Here is a 20,636-nt window from a genome sequence, read left to right on the forward strand (position 1 = left end):
AGTGGTGAACTCTCAATGCAATCTGGAAATTGAGATCTTAACCCCTTTGTGTGGGAAAAACAGCATTGGTCTTTTGAGTGTTTCACATGATTTATCAAATATTTTTTATTACCATTATAACCAGTTAAGTGGATTGTGTTACTAAATAACAAATTCAATTATCTCACGTTTACCTTTTTGTTTGTTTTAAGACAGAGTCTCACTCTGTCACCCAGGCTGGAATGCAATGGCATGGTCTCGGCTCACTGCAGCCTCCACCTCCCTCCCAGGTTCTAGCGATTCTCCTGCCTCAGCCTCATGGGTAGCTGACTACAGGAGTGTGCTAACACATCTGGCTAATTTTTGTATTTTTAGTAGAGACAGGGTTTCACCATGTTGGCCAGGCTGGTCTCGAACTCCTGACCTCATGATCCGCCCACCTCGCCTCCCAAAGTGCTGGGATTACAGGCGTGAGCCACCGCGCCCGGTTTCGTGTTTACCTTTTAAGAGAGTCTGGGTTAGGCCAGGCCGTGTGGCTCACAGCTGTAATCCCAGCACCTTGGGAAGCTGAAGTGGGCAGATCATTTGAACCCAGGAGTTCAAGACCAGCCTGGGCAATGTGGCAAAACCTCATTTCTACAAAAAATTCAAAAATTAGCCAGGCATGGTGGTACTCAGCTACTTCACAAGCTGAGGTGGGAGGATTGCTTGAGCCAGGAAGGTTGAGGCTGTAGTGAGCTGTGATCATGCCACTGCACTCCAGCCGGGGTGATAGAGCAAGACTGTGTCTTCAGAAGAGTGTCTGGGTCATCTCAGACTATATAAATACCTATGTTGTTCTGTTCAGACTTCCTGCAGCCTCAGGTTGATAGCTTATCTTCACAGTTTAGAATATAGACCTGTAAGTGCTGCCAAAGTGGTTGACCCAGGAGCTAGGGTAGAACCACCTGCATTCATTTCTTTGGGGCTTTGGACTGGCCCAGAACAGTATTCAGTGAATGAAATAGCTCTGAAGAGAAACAACCCTGTTTCTAAATTAAAGCCTTCCCATGGAGGGAATTTTTTGTCTTAGTAAATACTACAAACAAATTGTTTTTAAAAGATTCAAATTTTTCAGGAGAGTGAAAAGATAGTTATTTGCACCCGTTTCCTAGTCGCTCATTTTCCCTCTCCAAAGGGAAGAAACTAGTTTATGTCCCTCTTTCAAAGATAGTGTCTACACATTTGAACATCCAGATTTGTAAAACACATACTCTTGGCCGGGTGCGGTGGCTCACACCTGTAATCCCAGCACTCTGAGAGGCTGAGGCAGGTGGATCACGACGTCAGGAGATCGAGACCATCCTGGCCAACACGGTGAAACCTCTATCTCTACTAAAAGTACAAAAATTGGCGGGGTGTGGTGGTGTGCACCTGTAGTCCCAGCTACTCGGGAGGCTGTGGCAGGAGAATAAAGAAACTCCGGGAGGTGGATGCTGCATGGGATAAGATGGCATTAAATTGCACTTCAGCTTATAAGAGAGCCAGACTCTGTCTCAAACAAACAAAAAAACATACTCTCTCTTGGAGACTGAGTCTGGCCTCTGTCGCCCAGGCTGGGAGAAGTGCAGTGGCCGGATCTCAGCTCACTGCGCAAAGCTCCGCCTCCCTGGGTTTATTGCCATTCTTCCTGCTCTCTAGCTCCTGGAGTAGCTGGGACTACAGGCACGCCTGCCACCTCGCCTGGCTAAGGTTTTTAGCTTTTTAGTAGAAACGTGGGTTTCACCGCGGTTAGCCAGGATGGTCTCATCTCCTGGACTTTGGTGTGGATCCTCAGCCTTGCCCTGGCCTCCCAAAGTGCTGGGATTACAGGCTTGAGGCCACTACGCCTCAGCCATACTTTCCTTTACATTGCTTAGTGTCACTAGAAATGTATCTTGGGGCTTCTCAACGATGACGGGAAGGAAGCATGGGTAAGAATAACTATGGGGCCGGTGCACCGAGAATCATGGACTAGGAATTCCTTTTTGAGATGGAGTCTGGCTCCTGTCGCTCCAGGCTGGAGTGCAGGCTGATCTCAGCTCACTGCAAGCTCCGCCTCCCGGGTTTACGCCATTCTCCTGCCTCAGCCTCCCAAGTAGCTGGGACTACAGGCGCCCGCCACCTCGCCCGGCTAGTTTTTTGTATTTTTTAGTAGAGACGGGGTTTCACCGTGTTCGCCAGGATGGTCTCGATCTCCTGACCTCGTGATCCGCCCGTCTCGGCCTCCCAAAGTGCTGGGATTACACGCTTGAGCCACCGCGCCCGGCCACGGACTAGGAAATTCTTGAACCCAGAGGTCACACTCTTCTATCCTGTGTGGAAACAGCATTTCCTCCTTTAGCCACAAAGAAGTTTGCACATGTATTTGTATTTTGCGTTTGCATCCAGCTTCAAAAAGTGTGTTTTTGTGCCTGCACGTGTCTGAGTGCGGGTGTTTGCATATCATTTAGTACGCCTCTGTGATTACCCTTAGTTTATTATTTTTCTGTGTCAGGATCTTGATGTGACTCGGTGCATGTCGCTGTTTGTGTGACATTGTGTATCATTCTTGGGGTGTGTATGGGTGTGTGTGTGCTATGTCATTATCTAAATATTACTTTTTTGGGGTGTGTGTGTGACGTCTGTAAAAGTCCACGCCTGTGTGTCTTGTCAGGGTGCTCTTCAGTGTCCAGCTGCCTCACTCATTGCATCCCATCATTCCCGGAAGATGGGCGGGTGTGGGAACAGTGGTACGCCCCCATTCCTGCCTCTCAGAGAGAACGTGCGACAGCGTTCCCGGTACCCCCGGCAGGCGGCCGCAGGGGCACGCTAAAACGCCGTTGCGCGTGCACCCGTGTGCAGCCTTGGAGACAGCCTTCGAGACAGCCTTCAGGGTCGCGCGTTCTCGCGCGCGGCCTCTAGTGGCCTCGGAGGGCAGAGCTGACAGAAAAGAGGGCGGGGCTGGCGGCGACGGAAGTGAAGTCACTTCCGGGCTAGGGTGTTTGTTTGGACTGGAGAAGGGAGGCGGCGGGCGAAGCGCACGTCGAGCGGGGGAGCGGCGCTGCCTGTGGAGATCCGCGGAGGCCGACAGGATTCGTTGGCTGCCGTCCCCGCTGCTGTGCACTGGGTGAGGGGGTCCCCTCGGGCGGAGTAGCGATAGGGGTGCGGCGGTCGAGCGACAGCACGTCGGCGACGGCAGAGGGGCCTAAAGGGTTCCCTGGGTGATTGGCCACCGAGTCCCTTGCGGCCTCGGTTGTTCACTGCCTCTTTCCACCAAGTCTGAGGGATTAGCTTGGGCCGACTTCGTCTCTCTGTTCTCTGAGACATGGCCGTCGCTTTTTTTTTCATTGTCATTATTAATGATTTGGATCTCGCAGCTCTCTATCCGGGTCCTCAGTGGCGCGAGGGCTGCCGGGATAGCACTTCGCCTTATTGCCCATTCCCCCGGTCCTTTCTTCCTCCGCCGGGTACCCTTTCCCCTGCCCCCAACCACCGCCTCGGCAACAAAGCTCATTGTTTCTACCCACTTTACGCCTGCGCGTCGCCACGCGCAGCCCCTACTTGCTGCGCGTGCGCGCCTTAGCCGAGGCTGGGGTTTGGGGAGAGAGGGGCGGAGGAACTGGCGGACTCTTGGCGTTCTGGGGGAACGCTGCCACCGTCGACGGGCCTGATCAGATGATCGTCTTTCTTCCGTTTCTTTGCCATCCCGACCCCTTATTTTTGGTTGTATTGTAGCTCAGGTCCCGGAAAAAAGAACCTTTGGAATACTGGGAACCCTTACCCTAGGAGGACGTTGAGTTAGATGAACTGTAAGGTCCTCTCACCTTTTAATAATTTTCTGTGCTTACTCTCCTTCCCCGCCACCGCCACCAAAAATAAATAAGGCTTGTGGTGAACTTATGTCTTGTAAACATTTGTTGCAGCAGCCACCAGTGATATTTTTTAGTGACTCTTAAAAGGGGTCTTACCTGTTTCCTTTTGTTTCTCTTTTCTCTGATTTGGCACCCGTATCAACTCATAAAAACCCCAAACTCTAGAAAGAATTTGGCTTCCAATTTGCCTTGGAAGGTGTAGCAGCTGACAGCCTTTGACGTTTATTCCAACGGAAAGCAGATGCTCATGTTGGGTGTGCTGGCTAATGTTGGAACGTCGTGGCATTGTTTTTTCAGATTTCATTAGAGCAGTTAGATCAGACGTTGGTTTATATTTTCATTAAGTCGCTTTTGAAATTTCATCTGGCATAGGTTAGGTTTGCAATAAGTAAAAGTTCTCTATAATAATTTTTAATGAGACTCCACTATTTGCTTTTGTCATTCTGTTTCCAGTTAGTGAAAGACAGGATATTTGGGGAAAATTAGTCTGTTTATACCACTTGTCAGTTGTGAACTTGAAGAAAACTGTTTTTCACCAAAAAATATCACAGGATAGGTAACTTGACAATAACTATAGAGCCCATTTGTGTTTCTTTAAGGAATGGAGGTTAGGGAATGGAGATTTCCTCTAATGATTCAAGGCTGTGCATATTGCTCCTTAGGAACTCAAATTGAGGTGATTTCACCCTCTTTGGGTCAGAATGAGTTTATAGCAGGTTTTTCCTTAAGCACTCTGCACCTTATTCAGGTTTATCCGTTTATGACTCTAGAGTGTGATGCTCCAGTTTTAGTGAAAATTTTTAAATTTATTAAATCAACACTTAGCAATTTGGTTGATACTGTGGGAGATTAAAGAATGTGGAAGGCAAGACCTCTGCCTTGTAATCTAATAACGTTTTGTGCTTTTAAAACATTTTGTTGTAATTTACATCCTGTTATTCATTACCATGAAACGTGAAATGGGCAGAGCAAGTTTTTTTCTTTTAACTTTTTTTTTTTTTTTTTTTTGAGATGGCGTCTCACTCTCGCCAGGCTAGAGTGCTGGAGTGCAGTGGCGCAATCTCGGCTCACTGCAACCTCCGCCTCCCCGGGTTCAAGCGATTCTCCTGCCTCCGCCTCCCGAGTAGTGGGGAGTACAGGCGCTTGCCACCACGCCTGGCTAATTTTTTGTATTTTTAGTAGAGATGGGATTTCACCGTGTTAGCCAGGATGGTCTCGATCTCCAGACTTCGTGATCCTCCCGCCTTGGCCTCCCAACAGAGCAAGTTTTATCTTGCCTACTTGGGAATTAAGGAAATAGAAGCTTGAGAGATTATTTTTATGTAGCAAATATTTATGTAACACTTAATAATGCCAGGCGTTGTTCTGATTGCTTTTACAAATATTAACTAATTTGATCCACAACATAGCTAGAAGATAGGCCCTACTATAAAATGAAGATAACAAATGAGATGTGAAGTAACTTGCCCAATGTCACATAGCTAATGATGGTCGGAATTCAAATCCACATAGTCCAGAGATTGTGTGCTGTTAACCATTATGTGGTGCTGTGTGATTTAGTGACAAGTCTAGGGTACTTTAAGGTGGTTAAGTAGCATAGCTGGGATTTGAACCTACAGTCTTCTGTGGTCTAAGGTCTTCTGACTGTGGTCTAAATTAAAGTTGTCCAAGTCTTTGCCTTTGTGATCTAGACCACCTGTTGCACAGGTGCATGAATAGTTTGCATTCGACATAGGCTAAGGTTCAGTTCCAGTAACTCCCTTTTTTCTTAATTTTTTCATTGTTTATAGAGTGGTGCTGTCCAATGATGAGGTACTGTGTGTAGTTATGAGCACTTGAGATGTGGCTAGTGTAAATGAAGAACTAAATTTAAATTAAATAGATCTATGTAGCTGATGGCCACCATATTGGAGGGGCACAAGTTTGGGGGATTTGAATTGCCTCTGCTTCCTTTATCAGTTTGTATAAATTTGGGTGACATTTCTAATGTACCGGAGGTTTTATCAGTAAGGATGATCCATCCTTGCTCTCACCTAATTACCCTTATTACACTACCGTTGAGATTAGGGTAGACTTTGGGATTTTCCTGTGACATTGTTTCATCTCTGTAGGTTTAAGATCTGTGATTTTTACCTTGTCCCTTGGTCTAGAGACCTTTAACTGCCCTAAACGTTTAATCACCGAGATAGATAATGCTAATTGTTATGTGCCAGGTTCTCTAACTAGGTAGTTATTAATTCCCATGTAACAGATGAGGAAACCGAGACTCAGGTTAAATAACTTGCCATAGTCACACAGTAAAGCAGCCTGGTTCCAGAGCCCATGGTTTTTTGTTGTTGTTTTGAGATGGAGTCTCACTCTGTTACCCAGGCTGTAGTGCAGTGGCACAATCTCGGCTCACTGCAACCTCCGCCTCCAGGGTTCACACCATTCTCCTGCCTCAGCCTCTCGAGTAGCTGGGACTACAGGCCCTATCACCACACCCAGCTAATTTTTGTTTTTGTATTTTTAGTAGAGACGGGGTTTCACTGTGTTAGCCAGGATGGTCTCGATCTCCTGACCTCGTGATCCACCCACCTTGGCCTCCTAAAGTGCTGGGGTTACAGGTGTGAGCCACCGCCCTAGCCCAGAGCCCATGTTTTTTTTTTTTTTTTTTTTTTTTTGTGAGACGGAGTCTCGCTCTGCCGCCCAGGCTGGAGTGCAGTGGCCGGATCTCAGCTCACTACAAGCTCCGCCTCCTGGGTTCACGCCATTCTCCTGCCTCAGCCTCCCGAGTAGTTGGGACTACAGGCGCCCGCCACCGCGCCCGGCTATTTTTTTGTATTTTTTAGTAGAGACGGGGTTTCACCGTGTTAGCCAGGATGGTCTCGATCTCCTGACCTCGTGATCCGCCCGTCTCGGCCTCCCAAAGTGCTGGGATTACAGGCTTGAGCCACCGCGCCCGGCCGAGCCCATGTTTTTTAATCGTTACCTTATTGCACCAAATAGTAAAACAAAAAATTCAGTGCTTTTCACAGACTTCAGTGTGGAAAACAGACCAATTGAAAAATTTTGCAATCCTCTCTAACTGCCAAAGGAAGTATGCTTAAACGTATTATATGCATAAAATACGATTAAATATATATATGCAAATAAGGTAAGGATCACAGTGGTTCAAAACAGTCCAAGGGAATGAGAAAAGATGGTGCCTATGAAGGTAGATTAATGAAAGAAACAGAAGAGAACTGTATTTGAATTTTAATGAGAATTCTTAAAAGATGAAACTAGTGGAGAAAGATTGTAAAACCTAAAAGATTTCTTTATTTTAAACTTCCATAGACAATGTAAAAGGACGCTGCTGGAAACCAATATGTCTTAAGAGGCATTTCAGAAGGGAAAACAGCTGAAGACACAATAAAGCCCTAAGTTGATAAATTGAAAGGGTTTGCTGACTTCCAGGCAGCAGTACTGGGAAAAAATTGCCCTTACCTAACCAAAATCTGGTGAAATATATGAATTTAAGTGTTAAACATCTTAAGCTGTCATCTAGAACAGGATTTTTAAATTTTTACTTAGTTTTTTGAGACGGAGATTCACTTTGTCACCAGGCTGGAGTGCAGTGGTGCAATCTTGGCTCACTGCAACCTCCGCCTCCCAAAAGTGGTTCTGCTGCCTCAGCCTCCCCAGTAGCTGGGACTATAAGCATGTGCCACCACGCCCAGCTAATTTTTGTATTTTTAGAGACGGGGTTTCACCATGTTGACCAGGCTGGTCTCAATCTCTTGACCTCGTGATCCGCACCCCTCGGCCTCCCAAAGTGTTGGGATTACAGATGTGAGCCACTGTGCCCGGCCTATTTTTATTTTTTGAAATGCGGTCTCACTCTGTTGCTCAGGTTGGAATGCAGTTGCACCATCTCAGCTCACTGCAACCTCTGCCTCCCAGGTTCAAGCAATGCTCCTGCCTCAGCCTCTTGAGTAGCTGGGACTACAGCTGTGCACCACCACACCTGGCTTATATTTTGTATTAGAAGACATGGGGTTTCACCATGTTGGCCAGGGCTGCTCTCGAGCTCCTCACCTCAAGTGATCCACCTGCCTTGGCCTCCCAAAATGCTGGGATTATAGGCGTGAGCCACTGCGCCCAGCCTAGAACGGGATTTTTAAAAGGAAAGAAAATTGATTTTCTGCAACATTGAAAGTTGGAATTATTGACAATAGATTATTGACAGGAAGAACAGACGTCTCAGAATACTGTTACAGCTACTTTTTTTTTTCCAGCACATTTACATGGAAATACTGGTGTTACAACTTTTTTTTTTTTTTTTTTTTGTGAGACAGTCTTGCTCTCTGTCGCCCAGGCTGGAATGCAGTGGCGTGATCTTGGCTCACTGCTACCTCCACCTCCCGGATTCAAGCGATTCTCCTGCCTCAACCTCCTGAGTAGCTGACACTACAAGTGCCTGCCACCATGCCCGGCTAATTTTTGTATTTTTAGTAGAGGCAGGGTTTCACGATGTTGGCCAGGCTTTTGTAGAACTTCTGACCTCAAATGATCCACCCACCTCAGCCTCCCAAAGTGATGGGATTACAGGCCTGAGCCACTGCGCCAGGCCATACAACTAACATTTTTATTCAAACATGAAGACAAAAGATATTTTGGACACTGGCTTAGAATGATAAATCCTCAGGTAGCCTTTGGAACTATTTTACAAAGATAGGAAGTTAGGGGAAGATGATAATATAAGAAACAATTATGAGTGGCCGGCATGGTGGCAGATATCTGTAATCCCAGCACTTTAGGAGGCTGAGGTGGGCCGATCACCTGAGGTCAGGAGTTCGAGAGGAGCCTGGCCAACATGGTGAAACCCCATCTCTACTAAGAATACATAAATTAGCCAGGCATGGTGTTACACGCTTGTAATCCCAGCTACTCGGGAGGCAGAGGTTGCAGTGAACCGAGATCGTGCAGCTGCACTTCAACCTGGGCAACAGAGTGAGACTCCATGTCAAAAAAAGAGAAAGAAACAATTATGAGTGATGAATTTATTTATTCTTGTTTTTGAGACAGGGTCTTGCTGTGTCACCCGGGCTGGAGTGCAGTGGCGTGATTTTGGCTCACTGCAGCCTCTGCCTCCCAAACTCAAGCAATTCTTCTGCCTTAGCCTTCTGAGTGGCTGGGACTACAAGGGAGCACCACCATGCTCAGCTAATTTTTTTTTTTTTTTTTTTTTTGAGACGGAGTCTTGCTCTGTTGCCCCAGCTGGAGTGCAGTGGCATGGTCTTGGCTCACTGCAAGCTCCACCTCCTGGGTTCACGCCATTCTCCTGCCTCAGCCTCCCGAGTAGCTGGGACTGCAGGTGCCCACCGCAACTCCTGGCTAATTTTTTTTGTATTTTTAGTAGAGATGGGGTTTCACCGTGTTAACCAGGATGGTCTAGATCTCCTTAGCCCGTGATCTGCCCGTCTCGGCCTCCCAAAGTGCTGGGATTACAAGCGTGAGCCACTGCACGCGGCCCCACCAGGCTAATTTTTGTATCTTTTTTTTTTTTTTTTTTTTTTTTTGAGTCAGAGTTTTGCTCTTATTGCCTAGGCTGAAGTACAGGGTGCAGTCTCTGCTCACTGCAACCTCCACCTCCCAGGTTCTAGGAATTCTCTTGCCTCAGCCTCCCCAGTAGCTGGGATTACAGGTGCCCGCCACCACACCCAGCTAATTTTTGTATTTTTGGTAGAGACAGGGTTTTGCCATGTTGGCCAGGCTGGTCTTGAACTCCTGACCTCAGGTGATCTGCCCGCCTTGGCCTCCCAAAGTGCTGGGATTACAAGTGTGAGCCACCGTGCCTGTCCTGAGTGATGAATTTAGTAAAATATAAATGGATAATGTAAAGTGTCAAGTATTCAATTCAAAAATTATTTTAAAACATATAGTAAGAGAAAACCTAATAGTAGGAATCTACCAGTGCTAAATTCCACAAAACTGAAGATTGGGAGGGAAGAAGTGTGTAAGTAAAATAATTTTAAAAGGCTTGCCTTGGCTCAGAGCAGGCATTGGGTTGGGTATATTGGAGAAGGAAAGGCATTCTAAATGGGTGTAGAGAGTTGTTTTTTGTTGTTGTTTGTTTGTTTTCTCTGAGATGGAGTGTCGCTCTGTTGCCCAGGCTGGAGTACAGTGGTGTGATCTTAGCTCACTGCAACCTCCGCCTCCCGGGTTCAAGCAATTCTCCTGCCTCAGTCTCCTGAGTAGCTGGGACTACAGGCATACACCACCACGCCTGGCTAATTTTTATATTTTTAGTGGAGACCAGGTTTCACCATGTTGGCCAGGATGGTCTCGATCTCCTGACCTTGTGATCCACCCGCCTCAGCCTCCCAAAGTGCTAGGATTACAGGCATAAGCCACTGCCTCCCGCTCTTGGAGTACGTTTTTAATTGTTAGGAAAATAGTTAAAGCTATTAAGTGTAGGAAAATAAACAGCATAGGAAAGAAATAGTTAATAGAACATTTGAAAAAGCATAAGAAAAGTAAACATGAAATTATGGTGAAAGACATAAGACAAAGTATCAGTTATCAAAAATGTTAATTCCTGGCTGGGCGGGGTGTCTCTTACGCCTGTAATCCCAGCACTTTGGGAGGCTGAGGAGGGCGGATCACAAGATCAGGAGTTCGAGACCAGCCTGGCCAACATGGTGAAACGCGGTCTCTATTAAAAATACAAAAGGCCGGGCACAGTCACTCATGCCTGTGATCCTAGCACTTTGGGAGGCCGAGGCAGGCGGATCACGAAGTCAAGAGATCGAGACCATCCTGGCCAACATGGTGAAACTCCATCTCTACTAAAAATACAAAATTTAGCTGGACGTGGCGGCACGCGCCTGTGATCCCAGCTACTCGGGAGGCTGAGGCAGGAGAATAACTTGAACTGGGGAGGCAGAGGTTGCAGTGAGCTGAAATGCGCCACTACACTCCAGCCTGGTGACAGAGCGAGACTCCATCTCAAAAAATAATAATAAAAATAAAAATAAGAAAAGCCAGGTGTGGTGGCAGGGGTCTATAATCCCAGCTACTCTGGAGGCTGAGACAGGAGAATTGCTTGAACCCAGGAGGCAGAGATTGCAGTGAGCTGAGATTGCGCCACTGCACTCCAGCCTGGGCATCAAAGCGAGACTCCATCTCAAAAAAAAAGTGCTGGGGTTACTCACGCCTGTAACCCCAGCACTTTGGGAGGCCAAGGTGGGTGGATCACCTGAGGTCAGGAGTTCGAGACCAGCCTGACTAACATGAAGAAACCTAAGTCTCTCCCTAAAAATACAAAAATTAGCTGGAGACATTGAAACATGCCTGTAATCCCAACTACTCGGGAGGCAGGCAGGAGAATCTCTTGAACCCGGGAGGTGGGAGGTTGTGAGCGAGATAGTGCCATTGCACTCAAGGGTGTTGGGCAATAAGAAGTCCGTCTCCAAAAAAAGTTCCTTATGAGACAACAATTCTCAGACTGGGTCACATATTCTGTCTACTGTAGTGGAGGACTTGGATAAACCACTTTCAGAATTGAACAGATCAAGTAAAAAAGATGAGTGTAGGCCGGGCGCGGTGGTTCAAGCCTGTAATCCCAGCAGCACTTTGGGAGGCGAGATGGCCGGATCATGAGGTCAGGAGATGAAGAGACCATCCTGTGGCTAACCGCAGGAGGTGAAACCCGTCTCTACTAAGAAATACAAAAAGCAGGCCAGTGGTAGTCCCAGCTACCGGGGAGGCTGGGAAGGCAGAAGAATGGCGTGAACCCGGGAAGTGAGCTTGCAGTGTGAGCTGAGATCCGGCCACTGCACTCCAGCCAGAGTGACTCCGTCTCAAAAAGGTGTAATACATATATACATTATTCTTGTACTTTAGAAATAGAAATCACAGGCCAGGTGTGGTGGCTCACACCTGTAATCCCAGCACTTTGGGAGGCCGAGGCAGATGGATCACAAGGTCAGGAGTTCGAGACCAGCCTGGCCAACATGGCAAAACCCCATGTCTACTAAAAATGCAAAAATTAGTGGGTCGTGGTGGCATGTGCTTGTAGTCCCAGCTACTCGGGAGCCTGAGACAGGAGAAGCACTTAAACTTGGGAGGTGGAAGTTGCAGTGAGACGAGATCGTGCCACTGCATTTCAGCCTGGGTGACAGAGTGAGACTCTGTCTCAAAAAAAATAAAATAAAATAAAATTAAAATTAAAAAATTGAAATAGTTGAGGTTGAAAGATCATGCCTGCAACTTCTCAAATGGTTAAGCAAAAAAAAAAAAAAATAGAGAAAACAGGCAAAAGGCTGTTTGAATCTAGATGAAAGGTTTGTGTTCCTTGTATTCTTTCATTTTTTGATATTGGTATAGAAATACACAATTACGGAATAAAGAATCTCAGAATAGATACAGACATGGGAATTTAATTATGATAAACATGAGGAATAAGCTTTCATTAGTGGGGGATGATGTAATTTATATGGAAAAACACAGATCCTTCACATACTCAAATGTTTACATGAACTAAAGATTTAAATGTAAAAACTTGAAACTATAAAAATATTGAGAGAAAATACAGGAAATGTAATCTCATTGTGGAAAAAGACTTTCCAGAAGCTGTAAAGGAAAACAAATGTCATTTTTAGCTCATCTGATGGCAAAAATAAAATACAATACATATATAATATCTGAAATTGTTGAAGATACAGCAGAAGGGATGCACCCAAATAGTATAATAGGAATGCATATTGCCACATTTTTATAATAATTTGTCATCTCTTACAGTTAAAATACACATGGCCCTTAACACAGTTATTCCCACTTACAGGAATATATCCTATAGGAAGCACTATTACCTTGTCTCTACTAAAAAAAAAAAAAAAAAAAAAGATCATAGCAGGATTGTGTGTAATGGCAAAAAGTGGGAACGTAAGTGTACATCAGAAGGGGGTGGTTGAGTAAGTGGTGTTGTATCCATTAAAAAGTGAAGTAGGCCGGGCGCGGTGGCTCAAGCCCATAATCCCAGCCCTTTGGGAGGCCGAGACGGGCGGATCACGAGGTCAGGAGATCGAGACCATCCTGGCTAACAAGGTGAAACCCCGTCTCTACTGAAAAATACAAAAAGCTAAGGCTGGTAGGTGAAACCAAAGCTGTGTCTAACACTTTGGGAGGCGAGGCAGGCGGATCGCGAGATCCCAGGAGATCCAGCCATCCTGGCTAACATGGTGAAATCCCCGTCTCTACTCAAAATACAGAAAAACTAAAGGCGAGACGCGGTGGCTCAAGCCTGTAATCCCAGCACTTTGGGGGCTGAGGCGGAGGAGGCGGATCATGAAGATGGGAGGTCCAGTTATCCTGGCCTGCTGCAGGTGGCCCGTCTCTACTAAAAGTACAAAAACTAGCGGAGGGTGGCGGTATGCCTGTAGTCCCAGCTACTCGGGGAGGCTGAGGCAGGAGAATGGGCGTAAACCGGGAGGCCGGGGCTTTTAGTGAGCTGAGATCCCAGCCACTCCAGCCTGAAGTGATGAAGCGAGACTCGTCTCAAAACAAAACAAAAAAAAGAAGTTAAGTATACAATACCTGTATCGACTAGGGAGGATTTTATGCATAATATATTTAGAAACTGAAATTCTATTTAAAATACAGAAATTCTTTATGCATGTTTATATAAACAAAGAATTATGAAAGGATACATATTAAGCTGTTAACATTGATGAATTACCTCTATGATAGGATCAGAGATGGAGAGGGAAAAAATATATACAGTTTAGACATTTGTACACCTAACTTTTTTTTTCTTTTCTTTTTTTTCTTTTTTTGTAGGTAGCATGTACTTTTTACATTCATCCCTGTCACTCTTTTTTTTTTGAGAGATGGGGTCTTGCTCTATCACCCAGGCTGGAGTGCAGTGGTGCAATCATGGTTCAAGTAATCCCCCTGTCTCAGCTTTCCAAGTAATTGGATCTACAGGTGCACACCACCATGCCCAGCTAATTTAAAATGTTTTTTGTATAGATGGGGTTTTGGTATGTTTCCCACACTGATCTTGAATTCCTGATCCCAAGTGATCCTCCCGCATTGGCCTGCACGTCAATGCTTGCATTCCTAACAAAATTGATCCTAAATTTGTGCAAAGACCCCGCTGTCCAAAAATTTTCAAATGAATACTGAAAGCATAAAGTGAAAAATTACTGTTTATGTCAGATTGAGCATCCGGATTTGAAAATTTGATATCTGAACTGTTCCAAAGTCCAGAACTTTTTGAATGCCAACATGACACAGAATTTCAGATTTGGGATGCTCAACTGCAAGTATAATACAGTATTCCAAAATCTGAAAAAAACCCAAAACACTTCTGGTTCTAAGCATTTTGAGTAAGAGGTACTCCATACTTCTTTTGTGATTTTCACTAGGAAAATCTGATTTACATATATTTTAATGACTACTAGATACATTAAACTAGTCTTTCTGAGTTAGTCTTGCTGTGTTATCAAAACGTGTTATCTCCTTTGCATGAGATTAATACTGATCTTTTTTATTTTTGATATATTTTCTGACAGTTTTAGGGTTTTAAAGCATAATATGCCTTGAAACAAATACAGGATGTAAGAAACCTGGGGAAAAATTATTGGCTTTCTCGGTTAATTCCTGCCAGTTTTTTTTTGTTTTTTTGTTTTGTTTTGTTTTGTTTTTGAGACGGAGTTTTGCCTTTTTTTTCCCAGGCTGGGATGCAATGGAGCGATCTCGGCTCACCGCAAACTCAGCCTCCTGGGTTCAAGTGATTCTCCTGCCTCAATCTCCCGAGTAGTTGTGATTACAGGCATGCACCACCACACCCGACTAATTTTGTGTTTTTAGTAGAGATGGGGTTTCTCCATGTTGGTCAGGCTGGTCTCAAACTCCCGACCTCAGGTGATCTGCCTGCCTCAGCCTCCTGAAGTGCTGGGATTAGAGACGTGAGCCACCACGCCCAGCCTGCCTCCCAGTGGTATAGCGAGTCAGAATGAGGCATGAGCCAAAGATAAGATAGTAACACATGAGGTCCGGCACGGTAGCTCACGCCTGTCTGTAATCCAGCACTTTGAGAGGCCAAAGCGGGTGGATCACCTGAGGTTGGGAGTTTTGAGACCGGCCTGACCAACGTGGAGAAACCTCCATCTCTACTAAAAATACAAAATTAGCCGGGCATTGTGGCGCATTCCTGTAATCCCAGCAACTCGGGAGGCTGAGGCAGGAGAATCCCTTGAACCCGGGAGGTGGAGGTTGTGGTGAGCTGAGATCGCACCATTGCACTGCAGCCTGGGCAACAAGAGCGAAACTCCGTCTCAAAAAAAACAAAAGTAACAGATGACTATAGTCGACTTCTCAGTTTTGTGTTTTTGTTTACCTCTGTGACTTATTTGTACCAGAGTTTGTTTTTTTACTGTATTGTTAAGTCATTATGTGCTTTTGGTCCTTAAAGGTCATTCAAGCAAATTAGTTCCTTCTTTTGTGTGTCCAGCATTTCTTCTAAGTTTTAATTATTTTTGTTCTGGAGAAAGGCATTCTCTCAGCCAGGGAAGACCCTCAACATATATAGGTTTGAGTTCATTGACTCTTGGGATATTGAAGCCATTTGTTTCTGGCTTTTTCTGAATAGGATGATAATATACCCCAGCTGTTGTACACATTTTTATTGTGTATTATTTTCTTAAGGGTTACCCTGGAGATTATAATTAACATCTTAGTTTGTAACAATTCAGTTTGTGTTAATATCAGCTTAGTTTCAAGTGTATCCAAAAGACTATAGCTTAGTGTCCCCCACCATTATTACATTTGTAATTACAAAATAATTACATGTATTTTGTAATTTGTTACTACAAAATACATGTTTATACATTGTATGCCCTTTAACATAGATTTATAATTCTTGTATTACGCATTTGTCTTTGTGTGTGTGTGTGAGACAGAGTCTCAATGTTGTTGGCCTGGGATGGAGTGCAGTGGCACTGTCTCGGCTCACTGTACCCTCTGCCTCCTGGGTTCCAGCAGTTCTCCTGCCTCAGTCTCCCGAGTAGCTGAGATTACAGGTGCCTGCCCACCTAATTTTTTTGTATTTTTAGTAGAGACGGGGTTTCGCCATGTTGGCCAGGCTGGTCTCGATCTCCTGACCTCAGGTGATTCACCTACTTCGGCCTCCCAAAGTACTGGGATTACAAGCATGAGCCACTGTGCCCAGCCTTGTCTTTTAAATAATGTAGAAAGAAAGAGGAGTAATAAGCCAAAATATGTTATTACAGACTTTTGTGTCTACCTGTATAAGTTACTTTTACTGGCATTTTAATTTTGTGTGGATTCAGTTTAATGTCTATTGAGTTCTTTCAGCCTGCACGACTCACTTTAGCTTTTCTTATAGGACAGGTCTACTAGTGACAAACTCTGTCCATTTTTGCTTATCTGGGAATGACTTAATTTCTCCTTCATTTTTGAAAGGGTAGTTTTGCCAGATAAAGAATTCTTGGTTCGATTGTTTTTCTTTCAGCATTTTGAATATGTTACCTTCTGACCTCCATGGTTTCTGGTGAGAAATCAGCTGTTAATCTTATTGAGGATCCCTTGTATGTAATGAGTTGCTTCTCTTGATGTTTTCAAGATGCCCTCTTTGTCTTTCAACAATTCGATTGTATTGTGTATTGGTATGGGTCATATTGAATTTATCCTACTTGGGGTTAATTGGGCTTCTTAGATACATAGATTTGTGTCTTTTTATCAAATTTGGGGAGTTTTAGGCTGTTATCTCTTCAAATGTTTCTGACCTATTCTCTTCTGGGAATTCCATTATATAACTTTTGGCACAGTCGATGTCTCCTGGGTCTCTCAACGTTCTGTTCATTTTTCTTCATTTCCTCATTCTGCTTCTCAGACTGGATAAATCTCAATTGACCTTTCCTTAAATTCACTGATTCTTTTTTCTCTCTGCTCATATCTGCTGTTGAACCCCTCTAGTAAATTTTTCATTTCAGTTGTACCTTTTTTTTTTTTTTGAGATGGAGTCTTGCTCTGTTGCCCAGGCTGGAGTGCAGTGGCATGGTCTCAGCTCACTATGACTTCCAACCTCCACCTCCTGGTTCAAGTGATACTCCTGGCTCAGCCTCCTGAGTAGCTGGGAGTACAGGCACGTGCTACCACGTCTGACTAAATTTTGTACTTTTAGTAGAAACGGGGTTTCACTGTGTTGGCCAGGCTGGTCTTGAACTCCTGACCTTGTGATCCTCCTACCTTGGCCTCCCAGAGTCCCAAAGTGCTGGGATTACAGGTGTGAGCCACCACGCCTGGCCCAGTTGTACTTTTAAACTCTAGAATTTCTATTTGTCTCTCTCTTTTTTTTTTTTTTTAAATTTTACTTATTTATTTATTTATTTATTTATTTTGGAGACAGAGTTTTCACTCTTGTTGCCTTGCCCAGGCTGGAGTGCAGTGGTATGATCCCTGCTCACTGCAATGTCCACTTCTTGGGTACAAACTATTCTCCTGCCTCAGCCTCCCAAGTAGTTGGGATTACAGGCACTCACCCCCATGTCCGGCTAAATTTTTTGAATTTTTAGTAGAGACGGGGTTTCACCATGTTGTCCAGGCTGGTCTCAAACTCCTGACGTCAGGTATCTGCCTGCCTTGGCCTCTCCAAGTGCTGGGATTACAGGCGTGAGCCACCGCAGCCCATTATTTGTCTCTATTGATATTCTCTATTTGGTGAGACATCATTCTATGGTTCCTTTTATTTTTTTCTACATGATTTCCTTTAGCTCTTTTAACATATTTAATATACTTGATTTGAAGTCTTTGGCCAGGCACAGTGGCACTTTGGGAGGCTGATGCGGGCAGATCACCTGAGGTCAGGAGTTCGAGACCAGCCTGGCCAACATGGTGAAACCCCGTCTCTACTAAAATAATACAAAAATTAGCTGGGTGTGGTGGCAGGCGCCTGTAATCCCAGCTACTTGGGAGGCTGAGGAAGGAGAATCGCTTGAACCTGGGAGGCGGAGGTTGCAGTGAGCCAAAATCAAGCCACTGCACTCCAGCCTGGGCAACACAGGGAGACTCTGTCTCAAAAAATAAATAAATAAATAAATAGGCTGGGTGCGGTGGCTCACACTGTAATCCCAGCACTTTGGGAGGCACCTGAGGTCAGGAGTTTGAGACCAGGCTGGTCAACATGGTGAAAACCCCGTCTCTACTAAAAACTACAAAAATTAGCCAGACATGGTTGTGGGTGCCTGTGATCCCAGCTACTTGGCAGGTTGAGGCAGGAGAATCACTTGAACCCAGGGGGCAATGAACTTGAGATCATGCCATTGCACTTCAGCCTGGGTGACAAAGCAAAACTCTGTCTCAAAAACAATACATTAAATAAATAAAGTCGGCCGGTCATGATGGCTCATGCCTGTAATGCCAGCACTTTGGGAGGCCAAGGCAGGCGGATCACGAGGTCAGGAGTTCAAGACTAGCCTGACCAACATGGCAAAACCCCATCGCTACTAAAAATACAAAAATTAGCCAGGCGTGGTGGTGTGCACCTGTAATCCCAGCTACTCGGGAGGCTGAGGCAGGAGAATCACTTGAACCCAGGAGGTGGAGGTTGCAGTGAGCCAAGATCACGCCATTGTACGCCAAGCCTGAGCAAAAAGAGCAAAAAACTCCTCCTCAAAAATAATAAATAAATAAATAAAGTCTTTGTCTAATCTAATATCTGGGCTCCCTTAGGGACAGTTTCTATTAATTTATTTTTTGCCTGTGTATGAGTCATACTTTTTTCTTTGCATGTCTCATACTTTTTGTTGAAAATGACATTGTGGGCTGGGCACAGTGACTCACACCTGTAATCCCAACACTTTGAGAGAGAGGCCAAGGTGGGTGGAGTATTTGATGTCAGGAGTTCGAGACCAGCCTAGCCAACATGGTGAAACCCCGTCTCTACTAAAAATATACAGAAAATTAGCCAGGTGTGCTGGCACGCGCCTCTGGTCCCAGCGACTCGGGATGCTGAGGCAGGAGAATCACTTGAACCTGGGAGGTGGAGGTTGCAATGAGCTGAGATCGAGCCACTGCACTTCAGCCTGAGTGACAGTGCAAGACTCCGTCTAAAAAAAAAAAAAAAAAAAGGAAAAAAAAATGACATTTTGAATGATATAATGTGGCGATTCTGGAAATTAGATTCTCCCCAGGTTTGTTGCCACTTATTGTAGTTGTCTTTTTAGTACCTTTTCTGAAAGAGTTTAGTAAAATTTGTATTCTTTTTGTGTGTGTGGCCATTGAAGTCTCTCTTCCATTAGCTTAGTGGTCAGCTAGTAATTTGACAGATTTTTTAAAATGCCTTGAAGCAAAAAGCAACTCCCCTAGTCTTGGCATATGGGTCCTGTGGATGTGTTGAGGCACACCTTCAACAACTCTGCCTTTGCCTTCACTTGCTGCATGGGCAGAGCCTGAAATTCAGCCAGAGGTGAAAACTTAGGGCATTTTCAGGTCTTTTCTAAATATCTGCTCAGCACTGACATGCCCATGGCTTTCTAGGACTACCAGAATATGTGGGAGCTTTTCAAAGCTCTTACTCTCAAAGCATCTCCTTCACCAGCCTTTTTTCCCAGGCTTTTTACTGTGTTGATTGTTTGCCCTGTTATTGCTACTATATTTACCCTTAACTGTTTTTGACAAATATGTGTGCTACTGCCCCATCCCACTCCCCACAGCAAACTCTTGAGCCAGTCCTTCAGGGAGCCAGGTCAAAACAACCAGAGTTCTTTGTTAATATTATATTGCAGCCAGGCGCTGTGGCTCACGCCTGTAATCCAAACACTCTGGGAGCTTGAGGCTGGCGGACCACGAGGTCAAGAGATCGAGACCATCCTGGCCAACAAGGTGAAACCACGTCTGTACTAAAAATACAAGCATTAGGTGGGCGCAGTGGCGCATGCCTGTAGTCCCAGCTACTCGTGAGGCTGAGGAAGGAGAATCGCTTGAACCTGGGTGGCAGAGGTTGCAGTGAGCTGAGATTATGCCACTACACCCCAGCCTGGGCAACAGAGCAAGACTCCGTCTCAAAAAAAATAAAAATAATATTTATATTGCTACCTCCAACTTGTACCAAGAACACAGGCTGTTGTCTTAAGGCTTACCAAGCTCCAAGTGGGAGATGGCACCAGGGTAGTTTAAAATACCACAGAGGTATTTTACCAGAATTGAACTTTTTTTTTTTTTCTTAAGCATTTCTTTGGAAGTTTATCGTTGCATTGGCAGTTCTTTTTAGTAGTTTTGTAGAGATAGGGGTCTCGCTATGTTGCCCATGCTGGTTTTGAACAGCTGGGTCTGGAGATCCACCTCAGACTCCCAAAGTGCTGGGCCCTGGTGCATGTTTTAGAGTCAGGCTACTTGACTTAAATTTCAACTCCACTGTTCAGTAGTTGTGTAACCTGGAACAAGTTACTTAAGACTTAGTTCTTTGTCATGGAAATGAATTTGGCCATAATCCCTACAACCACAGGACTTTTGTGAGTATTAAATAGATGATGACTGTAAGGCCCTTAAATACAATACTATTGTTGAATATGTGTTTAATTTTTAAGAAAAATGTATACAATATTAGCAGTGCTTACTTTTGGGAAAAGGATTTGGAGTGAGGATTGTGTCTGGTGGTAGGGAGGGAGTCAGCTACCTTTTTTGCTCATTGTTTCTGTCACAGTTGAAAATGTATAGCTGAGGCCGGGAGTGGTGGCTCACGCCTGTAATCCCAGCACTTTGGGAGGCAGAGGCGGGCGGATCACGAGGTCAGGA

The 20,636-nt window shown here is 45.0% G+C and overlaps 1 protein-coding gene across 1 annotated transcript in view; it reads left to right on the plus strand.

Annotated features, from left to right (window-relative positions):
• Positions 1 to 2,962: 2,962 nt before the first annotated feature.
• The window catches only part of PAIP2 (poly(A) binding protein interacting protein 2), a 28,859-nt gene continuing 11,185 nt past the window's right edge, over positions 2,963 to 20,636 (plus strand). Inside the window, exon 1 of the mRNA XM_003900173.2 lies at positions 2,963 to 3,106. The gene's annotated coding sequence lies outside the window, so the exon portion shown is untranslated. The remainder of the gene's footprint in view (positions 3,107 to 20,636) is intronic.

Source organism: Papio anubis, chromosome 5 (assembly GCF_008728515.1).
Source record: "Papio anubis isolate 15944 chromosome 5, Panubis1.0, whole genome shotgun sequence".
Classification (NCBI taxonomy): domain Eukaryota; kingdom Metazoa; phylum Chordata; class Mammalia; order Primates; family Cercopithecidae; genus Papio; species Papio anubis.